Raw genomic sequence first — 12,406 nt, forward strand, 5'->3', positions numbered from 1 at the left:
GCAGGATTTCCTTAGGGGAAAAGTTGAAAGAACGAGTCTTTGCCTGTCCTCCTTTGTCAACAGAGGCCTGGATCTGATTGCTGCAGCTCTGAGAGGCTACAAACCATAGCCAGACTCATGTACCAACAGGCCTATCCAGCCGGCCTGCTTGGAAAGCACCCTCCCTAGGGCATCTGTCCTTTCTCTCTTCTTGGCTTTAAAGAACCCCTGAAGCATGAGGATGGCAAAACCAGCCTTGCTGCTCCAAGTGGGCCTTGGATGGGGCCAGAAGAGGCAGCAAAAAAATCCAAGAGCATTTAGGAACCTTGCAGCCCCTCCTGTAGCAATCTCAAAGTGATAAGTGAATGAATAACCATCTCAATTAAGATGATGTCACTAATGGAGCTTGATGATGCCATGTGGTGGTCTAATCTCATCCTAATATAATAGGCTAATTAGTTAACCAGTCAGGGGGCCCAGCATCTTTCTTGGGGTCTTTCAACCCCCTGCCTCTTTTTCCTCCTTCCTCCTTTCCCTGACTCTATTCCTTGGGTTAGCCTTCAGGCTTTATCATTTTGAAAGTCAAAATAAAAATGCCACCATTTTCTTCCCACTGATAATCAGGGTTCTATTTGTCAAGATTAACATGTCTTGGAGGGTAGCTACATACTCAGATACTTTGACACACTTTTGTTGTTATTCAGTCATTTTCAGTTATATTCAATACTTTATGACCCCCATTTTGGGTTTTCCTTCTCCAATTCATTTTACATAGGATGAAGTTGAGGCAATGGAAATTAAGCAACTTGTCCAGGATCACACATTTAATAAGTGTCTGGAGCTGAATTTGAACTGAGGAAGATAAATCTTCTGACTCCAGACCCAGCACTCTACCACCTCCTGGCTACCCTTTAAGAAACGCTCTTCTTGGTAAACAGATTATCAGTGGGAAGAAAATGGTGGCTTTTCAGATTTGATAATGCCTAGAGGTCAGGAAAAAACGAATGGAGGAGAGGAGGGAGAAGGGAAAAGAGGCAGGGGACTGAAAGACCCCAGGAAAGATACTGGTCACCTGACAAACAGCTGCCCAAACACCACTTTGGTCATAGGCATTGGGTCAGGATTCAAACTTCAATTCACAGACTCCAGTTCTGGTTCCCACACTCTTTGTATTAATGTCACATCAGCTTCATTTCTCAACCTTGTGTTCCCTAAGCATTGTGACTCAAAGGCATCTTTTCAGTCCTCTCTCCATCAAGTTCAGTTTTAGGGCAGAATTGGAGACCTAAGACAGTTAATGATTTTCTGGGCATTTCAGAAAAATACTCAATAAATAAATAAAGGGACCAGGGAAGTGCTCTTTGCACAGGAAAATATTTAGCAGGAAAGTTTGGTAAGGAGACATACATGTTTAGAAAAGGTCATTGTGAGAGACTAGATTTTTCTGACTCTACTTAAATGTTACAAGGGAGGACCAAGATGGGGAATGGAGGTGGGACAGAGTAGATGAGATAGCTAGATGGTACAGTGAATAGAACTATAGATGTGGAGTCAAGAATTCAAATTCAGCTTCACATACTTCACTGTGTGACCCTGGACAAGTCACTTTCCCCTGTTGTCCTCCTTTTCCTCATCTGTAAAATAACCTGAAGAAGGCAATGGCAAACCACTCCTGTATCTTTGCCAAGAAAACCCCAAATGGACCCACAGAGAGTCAGACACAACTTGAATGACAGTTGAACATCAACAAAAGAGTGGATAAACAGTAATAGTGATGATGGGAGGGAAATGAAAGAAATATTTTAAAATACACAAAAATGAACTGGAGGAAGTACAGAAGGGGAGAAAGACAAACACAGCTATGTTAGCACTATTGAGTTAAATCTGATATCCCCTTTTAAACAAACAACACAAGCAAACTGTACATAATTGAGATTCAAAATTTCATATGTAATCCTTTATCTGTTCATATTTTTATGTTAAAATATTCATGTCTGTTAGGTTTATAATTTTAAAGAGAACATTTTTAATAAAAAGAAAATTTGGGGGAATATCAAAAAAGTGGGATTAGCTCCCCAAAGAAGCTAGGCTTAACAGTCATTCATTATAAGAGTGCATATGAATATGGTACTTTATTCAAAAGAAAACAGGTGAGAAAAAGGTAATACAACCCCTACCTTTATTTTATAGATAGGTTGAAACTAGGTTCTTGAATATGAAATGACTTGTTCATTCTCATAGCTAGGGAGTGCAAAACCAAAACTCAAATCCAGATCTCTTGGAACAAAGTTTACTTTCCCCATACCTGTGCCTTTGTAAGAAGAATGCTGGGGGGCTTAGTCTGTCTCTATTTCCCACTAGCATCAGAAATGTACAGGCCTGGGCCAGACCCCTTTAGCTTCCCCACTATCCAGGTCCTGAGATATAGGCCTCTCTACAGCCTAGGAGGGTTCCAGCAAATTAGCCCTCATGCTCCTTTAGCATGTTGGAACAGAACAAATGTTACAGAAAGCCTTTCTGCTCTAGGGCAAGGAGAGACCCATTCTTCACCCATTGCAGAAGCCTAAAGGAGATTGGGTATGCATCAGTCAAGTTGCCAAGCCACTAGCTAGAGAATCCAACTGAATAAAACTATTCTACCTTCCAGAATAGTAGAGATTGTAGTTTAATGTTTGTAGAATCACAGTTATAGGCTGTTAGAACTGAAAAGGGTATTGGAAATTATCTCCTCAAAGAAAATTTATCAAGAGAAAAAGGGACTATTATACATTTTCCTGTACAAATTTTTAAAGAGATGTTTCAAACTGATGAACATACATTAAGCATCAATTAGGTGCATTTAAGGTATAAAAATGAAACAATTTCTCTCCTCAAGGATTTTACATTCTTTGAAGATATACACATTTATTTGCATACAAATCAGTATAGTCCAAGGAAAATTCCTTTGGAGAGCATTGGCATCTTTGAGGCCCCAGAAGATTTCACAGAAATGGTGGTACCTTGAATCAAGTCTTCAAAGAATGGCAGATTTCTAAGAGGCAGAGATGAGGAAGAAATGTATTATAGGCATAGAGGATGACTAGGGCCAATTCTTGGAGGCAGGAGATATAGATGTCAATTCTCTGTAGATGTGTCATATCACCTACTAGACCACATACTCCAAGAAAGCAGGGATTACGTCTCACCTAAACTTTGTACCCCTTCCAAAGCTGTACCCACAGCCAAAACTTAAAAAATGTTAGTTAATGAATAAACCATCTGATTTTATTACACAAGTTCTACAAATGAGGAAACTGAGGTTCAGCTAAGAGTCACTTGCCCAGGGTCACATAAAGCATATTACTAATAAGTGGAAGATAGGAAACAATAAAATATATCCAACTCTTCATCTAAATCGGACTCTTTCAAGAATTCTCAGCTGATTTCTCTTTATCAGGCACCTGGGCCAACCCAGGTTTTCTGAGAATGTAACCTGATGTCCAAGGCAAACATAATTAATAATGCAAATATGTGGGGGGGCAAAAATCTGACAAAGTTAAATCAACATGAATTTTGGATAATGTGTTCCCCATATAATGTGTTACTCATACTTTTCTCCCACTGTTAACATGGATAATTTGACAGGTCACTCACAATTTTGAAAATTTTTACATTTCTTAATCTAACCTTCCATAAGAAATGAGAATGAGCTCATGGGTCTCCCCATGTTTCTTTCAAGGCTTTTGAGAGCGAATTCAGGGAGCCTTGTAGGTAACAGTGTCTCTTGTGTTGACTGGAGAGGGTAATGCCCACTTGGAGAGGTTGAGCCGAAGGTTTCTGAGTTGTTTCTTTTTTTCCTCTCGACAGGCAGCAGAGGTCTGTTTTTCAATTTTAGAATGCCTGGTGTGATGGGGAAGGCAGGAATCTAGCTGGGGCACCCTGCAGGCCTATTTATACTGAACCCAACTGCATTCAGAAACAAAGCAACAAACACTAGAGGCAACCCAGCCAACATTCAGTGTGCTTTCTCGTGGTTTGAGCAGTTTCCAGGACAAAGACAAAAGCTGGGCAGCAAGCTACCACCCTCCACATCCCTATTTGTTCTTCCAACCCTCCACCTCCTCCTCCTTTCCACATGAATCCATCAACATGAAACTTTTAACACCCTCCTCCACCTAGGTTCCTATGAAGTCCAGGCCATTCCTTCTCTTTCCAAAACTTCCATCTCATCTCCAAATGATCTAATATTAATGTTCTCTTCTTTCCAGTGTTCAGAGGAAGATGACGGGGCTTTGTCCACAGAGAGAAGAAGTCGAGAAATTAATATAATATTTGTTCAGGATTGATTTCAAGCTGTAATCCCTGCTGCCAGAGAGACCCATCTGTTTTAAACGATCAGACACTAATTACCCAGCTCCAACACAATAGCAGGATTGAGCAGTGCTGTCCTGATACTCCTGACTCCCACACACATTTTCAATTTTACATTGTTATTTATTTATTTATTTTTTTAAATCACAGGGAAGATAGAGGCCTCAATCCGATTGAAAAGTAACATTAGCCTAGCAGTGACCCAGAGATTCCTAGGCCCCACAAGGAGGGTATGCCTGGTTGTCCTTGGTCAGAAAGAGACCAGGAATGGCAGAGCTCTCAGATTGTAGGGAACAACTCTCCAATTCAGTTCTGTGAGCATTTATTAAGAACCTACTATGTGCCAAGCACTGAGAATATGATTTTTTTAAGCATCTGCCCTCAAGGAGCTTATAATCTATTGTTTGGAGAGGGTAATGATTTAAAATAATATACAGTCAGTTAAGAAATCATTCTATTTAGGCAGATAAGAAAAAGACAAATATATACAACACACACATGCACAGAGGAATTTCAAGAGGAAGAGAGTGCTGACAATTGGGGGTAGGATCCAGAATGATTGCTTGTAGGAGGCAGTACTGGAGCTAGGCTCTGTCTGAAGAGATGGATTCTGTAAGTTAGAGATAAGGAAGCCCTGTCCTCTACATATGGTACAGAACCTGTACAAAGGTGGCAAGGTAGGAAAGAGAATGAATTGAATGATCAGCAGACCAGTTTGGATTAGAGAGTGGAGGAAGAAGGATATTTTGAAATAAGGCTAGAATGGAAGGTGGGAGACTTTTTTTTTAAATTAATTTATTTTTGAATTTTATAATTTTTCCCCCTAATCTCACTTCCCCCCCCCCAAGAAGGCAGTCTGTTAGTCTTTACATTGTTTCCATGCTATACATTGATCTAAGTTGAATGTGTTGAGAGAGAAATCATATCCTTAAGGGGAAAAAATTAAATATAAAAAAGCAAAATTACATAATAAGATAATGGCTTTTTAAATTAAAGGTAATAGTCTTTGTTCAAACTCCACATTTCTCTCTGGACACAGATAGCATTCTCCATCACAAATACCCCCAAATTGTCCCTAATTGTTGCACTGATGGAATGAGAAAAACTATTAAGATTGGGTGTACAATGTTCTTCTGGTTCTGCTCCTCTCATTCAGCATCAGTTCATGCAAATCCTTCCAGGTTTCTCTGAATTGCTATCCCTCCTGGTTTCTAGTAGTTCCATAACATACATATACAACAATTTGTTCAGTCATTCCCCAAGTGGAGACTTTTAAATGTTGGACTGAAATTGGGTTATCTTCATCCCCACTCCCACTCCTGGAGAAGTTTATTCACTCCTTGTGGGTCAGAAAGGGCAGAATATACTTCAAAACCTCCTGGAGCAAAAGATTGCTTTTCTTCCCTTTATCAACCAATGCATTGTCTCCTGGTGGAATTTCCTTTTTAGTCCACTCCTTAGTGAGGAAGGAACCATTGTGCATAGCAAAGTAATCCTGCATAGTTTAAAAGTCTGGAATTAGAACTCTCTTGCTGCCCTTTCTTATTGAAGATTATTCGGAAGACCTAGAGACTTGAGGCAAACTTGTGAACATGCTTAAGCTTAGGAGACATTGAAGGGGGTTAAATAATAGTATCCTCATTCCCCCCCACTCTTCCAATCCCTAACCCTTTCTAAAAGATCCTTTCCACAGCTATATCCTGGTTTGGTTTTGTTTGGTTGGTTGGTTGGTTTTGTTTTTAATCTGGCACGTAGGTGGTCCAGAAAGAGTGAAAGTTCAAATACTTCCTTAGATATTTAATAACTGTGACCCTGAGTAAGTCACTCAACCACTATTTGCCTCAGTTTCCTCATCTGTAAAATGGGGATAAAAATAGAACCTGCCTCCCAGGGTTGCCATGAGTATCAAAAGAGATAATATTTGTTAAACACTTTGCAAACCTTAAAGAGCTATATAAATGCTAGCTATTTCTTCTCAATAAATTCTTCTACTCAAAAAACACATTACCTAAAGGAAAATAATGATAAATAATAATAGCAGCTAGCATTTTCATAGTACGATTTACAAAGTGCTTTACAAATGTTATCTTATTTAATCCTCATAGTACTTAGGAGGCAGGTATTATTATTATCCCACTTTACAGATGAGGAAACTGAGACTGAAAGGATCACATAGCTGTAAAGTGAGACAGGATTTGAACTCAGGCCTTTCTGATGTCATGCCTAGCACTCTATCCCATTATGTCAACTAACAGTTTTCAACTTCTTAATTTGGTATTCAAGAACCTCCACAATCCATTTTACACTACTTCTATTCACTCACTGTGCTCCAGCTAAATTGGGCAGTTTGAATGGGCTATTTCCTCCATAACTTTGGATCAGAAATCATGTGCCAAAAGCAGAAATTCTTCTACCATAGAATCCCACCACCTTATGTGTCATGGTTTTTGTTTATTTTTTAACCAATTTCCAACTCATCTATTCTTTATATATTGTTTTCCAGATTGTTTCTTTTGAGCAGTAATTTTATTAAATGAGACATTGCAATAAATGGTTGAAGAAAGTTACATTAAGGAAGATATGAATAAGGAGACCTTAGTCTCTATAAAATCCAAATAAGTTTTGCTTTGTTTGTGATGATTTATGTACGATCTTTGTTTTTAGCAGAGAGGTAGAATGGAAGATCACTGTACTCTTTCCTCCCCCTTCAGGAAATCTAAGTTCTTCTTATGGTTTTTGGCATCAAAAGACAATAAAGAAGGAAGGAGACTGTGCCCCTTTCCCTCCCAAATCCATGTCTGTTTCACCAACAGTCAGGAAAATAGCACAAAAAGTATATGCCTAAATCAATAACTCTTATGAGAGACAATCAAATTAAGACCCTTCCACTGGAAAGCCTAAAGCTATTGATTAAGATCAGGAGTGTGAATTGGTGTTCTCAGAGTCTCTAAATCCTGATTTACAATACACTTGAATGCTTCTTTGCTCAGATCATGGGTAACGCAACCATTTACTCTTTCTCAGATTCCTAGGATATCTTTGATCTCTAGATTTTATAATTAACCCATTCATCTATCTAATGAAAAAAGCTAACTGGATACCTCTAAAAATCTCACTGAGCTTTAATATCCTTTATTACAGTAAGTCCAGTATCTTCAGTTTCATGGGTATAGGTGTTCCTTCCACTGATTCACATTGCAGAGGATTTGGGTAGCTACCTCTCATGAGTGAATGACTAGAGTCCAAAATAATCTATCCCTTGGTGGCCAACCTTCTGGTGATGATCTTCTTGATGTTTACCCAGGCTGATTGTCTGGTAATACACTTGCCAGGTGCAGACCCAAAAGCATGATGGTAACAAGGTTTGTACTCAATTGACATAGGTTTTGAGAACTTACAGTTAGTTGCAAGTGTCATTTTGAGGTGTCAGTAGATGGCATTAGTAGAAGCTAAATCCTGCAAATCTATGAATAATCTAATATTACATGAAGATTACATAATGATCTTCATTGACTGATTTTCTACACTTCTCCCCATGGAGTCTTTCTCTTCTCTTGTCAAGTTCTCTAAGCAAAGGATCTCAGCTCAGACTTGCTTGAGAAAATAGAGACCATTCTCTCTGAGTTTCTTCTTCTCCTCTCTCCTATATTTCAAAAATCCTTGACATCACTTCAGGTTCTTTCCTCCTTTGCCTTATCTTGAGGAAGAGGTGTCTCTTTTCCTTGACAAGACTGAACACCCCTTTCCCCAACTTGAGCCTCAGATCTTATCCTCTTCCAATTTCTTTATCAAATTGTATTGCAATTATTCCTTGCCTTTTACCTAATTTTCATCCTTCTCTTTCTATTGGCTCTTTCCATACTGTCTACAAACAAGTCCAAATCTCCCCATATCCTTAAAAGATCTTCAAATAACATTACTATTATTTCAAGTTATTATTCTCCCCTTTTCAATTAATCTAGAAAAAAAATGACACATCTTCCTATTATCCACTGTCTCACCTTCCTTTGTCATTCCTAAACTCTTTACAAAAAGTCTTCTGATCCCAATACTAATTAAAACTACTACTGTCAAGGTTACCAAAGATCTCTTTGTTACCAAATTTGAGGATCTTTTCTCTTCCTTCTCTCTCTTCTCTCTCTCTCTCTCTCTCTCTCTCTCTCTCTCTCTCTCTCTCTCTCTCTCTCTCTCTCTCTCTCTCTCTCTCCCTCTCCTCCTGGATATATTCTCCTCCCTTGGTTTTTATGATATCTTTCTGTTATTTTTCCTATCTAAACATTTCTTATCGTTCTCATTTTCTGAATCATTCTCCATGCCCTATTCCCTAACCCAAGAGTTTGTTTTTTTTGAAAGACTCCTTTTTAGTCTCTTTTGCTGGAACTTCATCCAAATTTCTCCTGCTAACCACAGGGCTCTGTCCCCAGTCTTCTTCTTTTTTCCCTTTATACTAATTAATGATCTCATCAGCTCCCATGGATTCAATTATCATCTCTATGTTAATGATTCTCACACCTACTTATCTAGCCCTAACCTCTCAGCCAATCTTCACTTTCATGATCTGACTTCCTATTGGTTAGCTTGAACCAGATGTCCTGTAGACATATTAAACACAATATGTCCACAGTTGATCTCATTATCTTTATGTCCCAAACCTTCTCCTCTTAGCAATTTTCCTTTTACTATTGAGTTTCTATTGAGTTTACTATTGAGGGCATTTGCCATCCTCCCAATCACCCAGACTGATCACCTTGGTGTTATCTTTGACTCTTGTTGCCAAGGCTTGTAAATTTTATCTTGGTATCATTTCTTGAGTATGATCCCTCCTCTCTTCTGGTTCTGCCACTATCCCAAGAGAGGCTCTCATCACCTCGTGACTGGACTCCTGAAATAATCTTCTGGTTATTGCCACAAGTCTCTTCCCCACTCCAGGGCATCCTCCACTAATCTGTCAAAATGATCTTCCTAAAGCTCAAGTGTAGCTATGTCACTTCTCTATTCAATCAATTGCTTCACCTAGCAGCCCTACTAGTAGGTATTTAATAAAATTTTAAAAGTAATTGATTGTAATTATTGTAACAATGGAGGTTGCTTCTCTCAAGCATGGGATCTTATCCCTTTGAGGTCTAGGTTCCTACTTCCTTTTAGTTATAGACACATATGCTATAGCAATAATCATCAGCTGATCCTTTTCCATACATTGTTCAAGAGATAACCCAGGTTATATAAAATTAATAGCCATTCCCCAATGAATAAGTGGTCAAAGTATCTGAATAAACAGTTCTCAAAGGAAAAAATTACAGAGTATTAATAACCACATAAAATCATTCTCCATATCACTAAAAATAAAAGAAATGTACATCAAAATAACACTGAGGTTTCACTTCATACTGTGCAAATTTGCAGAGATGATAAACAATGACAATAGTCAGTATTAGAGGGGCTGTAGAATGATAGTCATACTAATGCAATGTTGGTGGAGTTGAGAATTGACATAACCATTTTGTAATTCAATTTGGAATTAAGCAAAGTGATTAGAAGGTCCCTTTCTTTGACTTGCAGATTCCATTACTTGGTGTATACTTTAAGAAAGCGATTGATAAGAAAAAAATCCCCACATAAGCCAAAATATTTATAGCAGCACATTTAATGATAACAAAGTTTTGTAAGTTGCCCATCTACTGGGAAATGGCTAAAAAAATTGTGGTACATGAATTTAATGGAAAATGACAGGTTATAAGAAATGATATACATACATACATGCATGTATTCATACATATATATGCACACACATATCTATCTATATACACATACATACATACATACATGCATACATATGAAAAATACAGTGAAACACGGAAAGGTCTATCTGAACTGAAGCAAAGTGAAGTAAGAGGATCCAGGAAAATTATAGACACAATGACTACAACAATGTTAATAAAAAGAACAACCACACTCACAATTAAAAGTAAAAACAGCAAAATTATAAAGATCAAGCATGACAGAAAATCTCTGACTGATGCCTTCATGGAGATGGGTATTGCCCATTGCACGTTTTCAGATTTTTTCCAGTGTGTTAATCAGTTATGTTGATTTCTTTCTTTCCTCCCTCCCTCCATCCTTTCCTTCCTTCCTTCCTTCCTTCCTTCCTTCCTTCCTTCCTTCCTTCCTTCCTTCCTTCTTCCTCCCTCCCTTTCCTTCTCTTATTTCCTCCCTCTCTTTCTTTCTTTCTTTCTTTCTTTCTTTCTTTCTTTCTTTCTTTCTTTCTTTCCTTCTTTCTTTTTCCTTCTCTTTCTTTCTCTTTCTTTCTTTCTTTCTTTCTTTCTTTCTTTCTTTCTTTCTTTCTTTCTTTCTTTCTTTCTTCCTTCCTTCCTTCCTTCCTTCCTTCCTTCCTTCCTTCCTTTCTTGTCTTTTATAAAACCTTTTGCTATGTGGGATGGCTCTGGGTGAGGGCGGATAGGAGAGGAATGCTAGAGAAAACCACGAGGATGTAAAACACAAAAGATATCAGTTAAAAACAAAAAGAAGGAAGAAGAAGAAGAAGAAGAAGAAGAAGAGAAGAAGAAAGAAGATCACCCAGTTCAATCACCCCTAAATGGAACTAGAGAAAGAATGAATAGTGGTCACAGATAAAAAAATGGGAAAGTTGTTCCAAACTCAAAATTTGGCAGAAAGTTGCTGTCACAAGCAGTAAGCACTCACTTAGGTACATCTCAGAGTGAACCTCATTCCAGAAAAGAAATCATCTTTTCTCAAAAGTCTCAAAGACTTTTCTCAAAGTTACAAAAACAGATCTAGACTGCTAGATGAAACAATGGCTAGGGTTCTTAGTTGGGAATCAGGAAGACCTAAATTGAAATCTGATTTTAGACACTTACTAGTTGTGTGATCCTAGATAAATCCCTTGACTGCTGTTTGCCTCAGTTTCTTTAGGAAAATGTGAATAATAATAGTATCTACCTTCCAGGATGGTTGTGAGGATGAAATGAGATGTTTGGTTTTTTTTCTTTTATTCTTTTCTTTTAAAAAATTTTTTTAATTTTCTTTATTTGCACATTACTAAAATATTCTTGTTTAAGAGTAAACATAATACCCCCTCTTCCACAAAAATATAAAATCTCATGAGAAATGAAATGAAAGAAAGAGAAAAATGTGTTTCAGTCTGTTTTCTGATACCATCAGCTCTCTCAGGTGGATCATATTCTTTATCATAAGTCCATTACAGAAGTTACTTCCATATTTTTCCACAGTTGCTGTTTGCTGATTGTAATTCCCTCCATCCATTCCTCCCCACTACCATCTATTATATCTTCTCTCTCCTTTCACTCTGTCCCTCTTCAAAAATGTGCTGCAGAATGGTGGGTTGGTGGTGCAGTGGATAAAGAACTGGACCTGGAGTCAGGAGTACCTGAGTTCAAATCCAACCTCAGACACTTAATAATCACCTAGCTGTGTGGCCACTTAACCATATTCACCTTGCAAAAACCTAAATAAAAAAAAAATGAGCACTGGCCCTGGGGCCAGGAAACCCAAAGCTCACATCCCATAGACCCAGCAACCATTGGGCTCCATGGTCCCAGACAAGCAACCCAATCCCACCACCTTGCAAAAAGTAAAAAATAAAATGAGTTATATCTGACTATCCTCTCCTATAATCTCCCCTCTCTTCTATCACCCACATCACCCCTCCCCTCCTCTCCCCCATCCCCCTTCTCTCCTTTTTCTTCTAAATTTCTATACCCCATTGAGTATGGATGCTGTTTCCTCTCTGAGCCATTTCCAATGAGAATGAAGGCTCGCTCCCTCATTCCTCCTCGCTTTCCCCCTTCCATACCATTGCAAAAGCTACATGAAATGTCTTCTACATGAAACAGCTTAACCTATTCTACCTCTCCTTTCTCTTACTAATAGTACATTTCCCTTTCACCCATTGACTCCATTTTTACAATATATTATATCTTCAAATTCAGTTTGAAATGAAAGGATATTTGTAAAAGCATTTAATACCTAATAGGCTTTGTATAAATGTTCATTTCATTTCTTCCTTCTTGGGATAGGATGGGGGGGTCATGAGATTTGG

The sequence above is a fragment of the Macrotis lagotis genome, chromosome 1, assembly GCF_037893015.1.
Source record: "Macrotis lagotis isolate mMagLag1 chromosome 1, bilby.v1.9.chrom.fasta, whole genome shotgun sequence".
Classification (NCBI taxonomy): domain Eukaryota; kingdom Metazoa; phylum Chordata; class Mammalia; order Peramelemorphia; family Peramelidae; genus Macrotis; species Macrotis lagotis.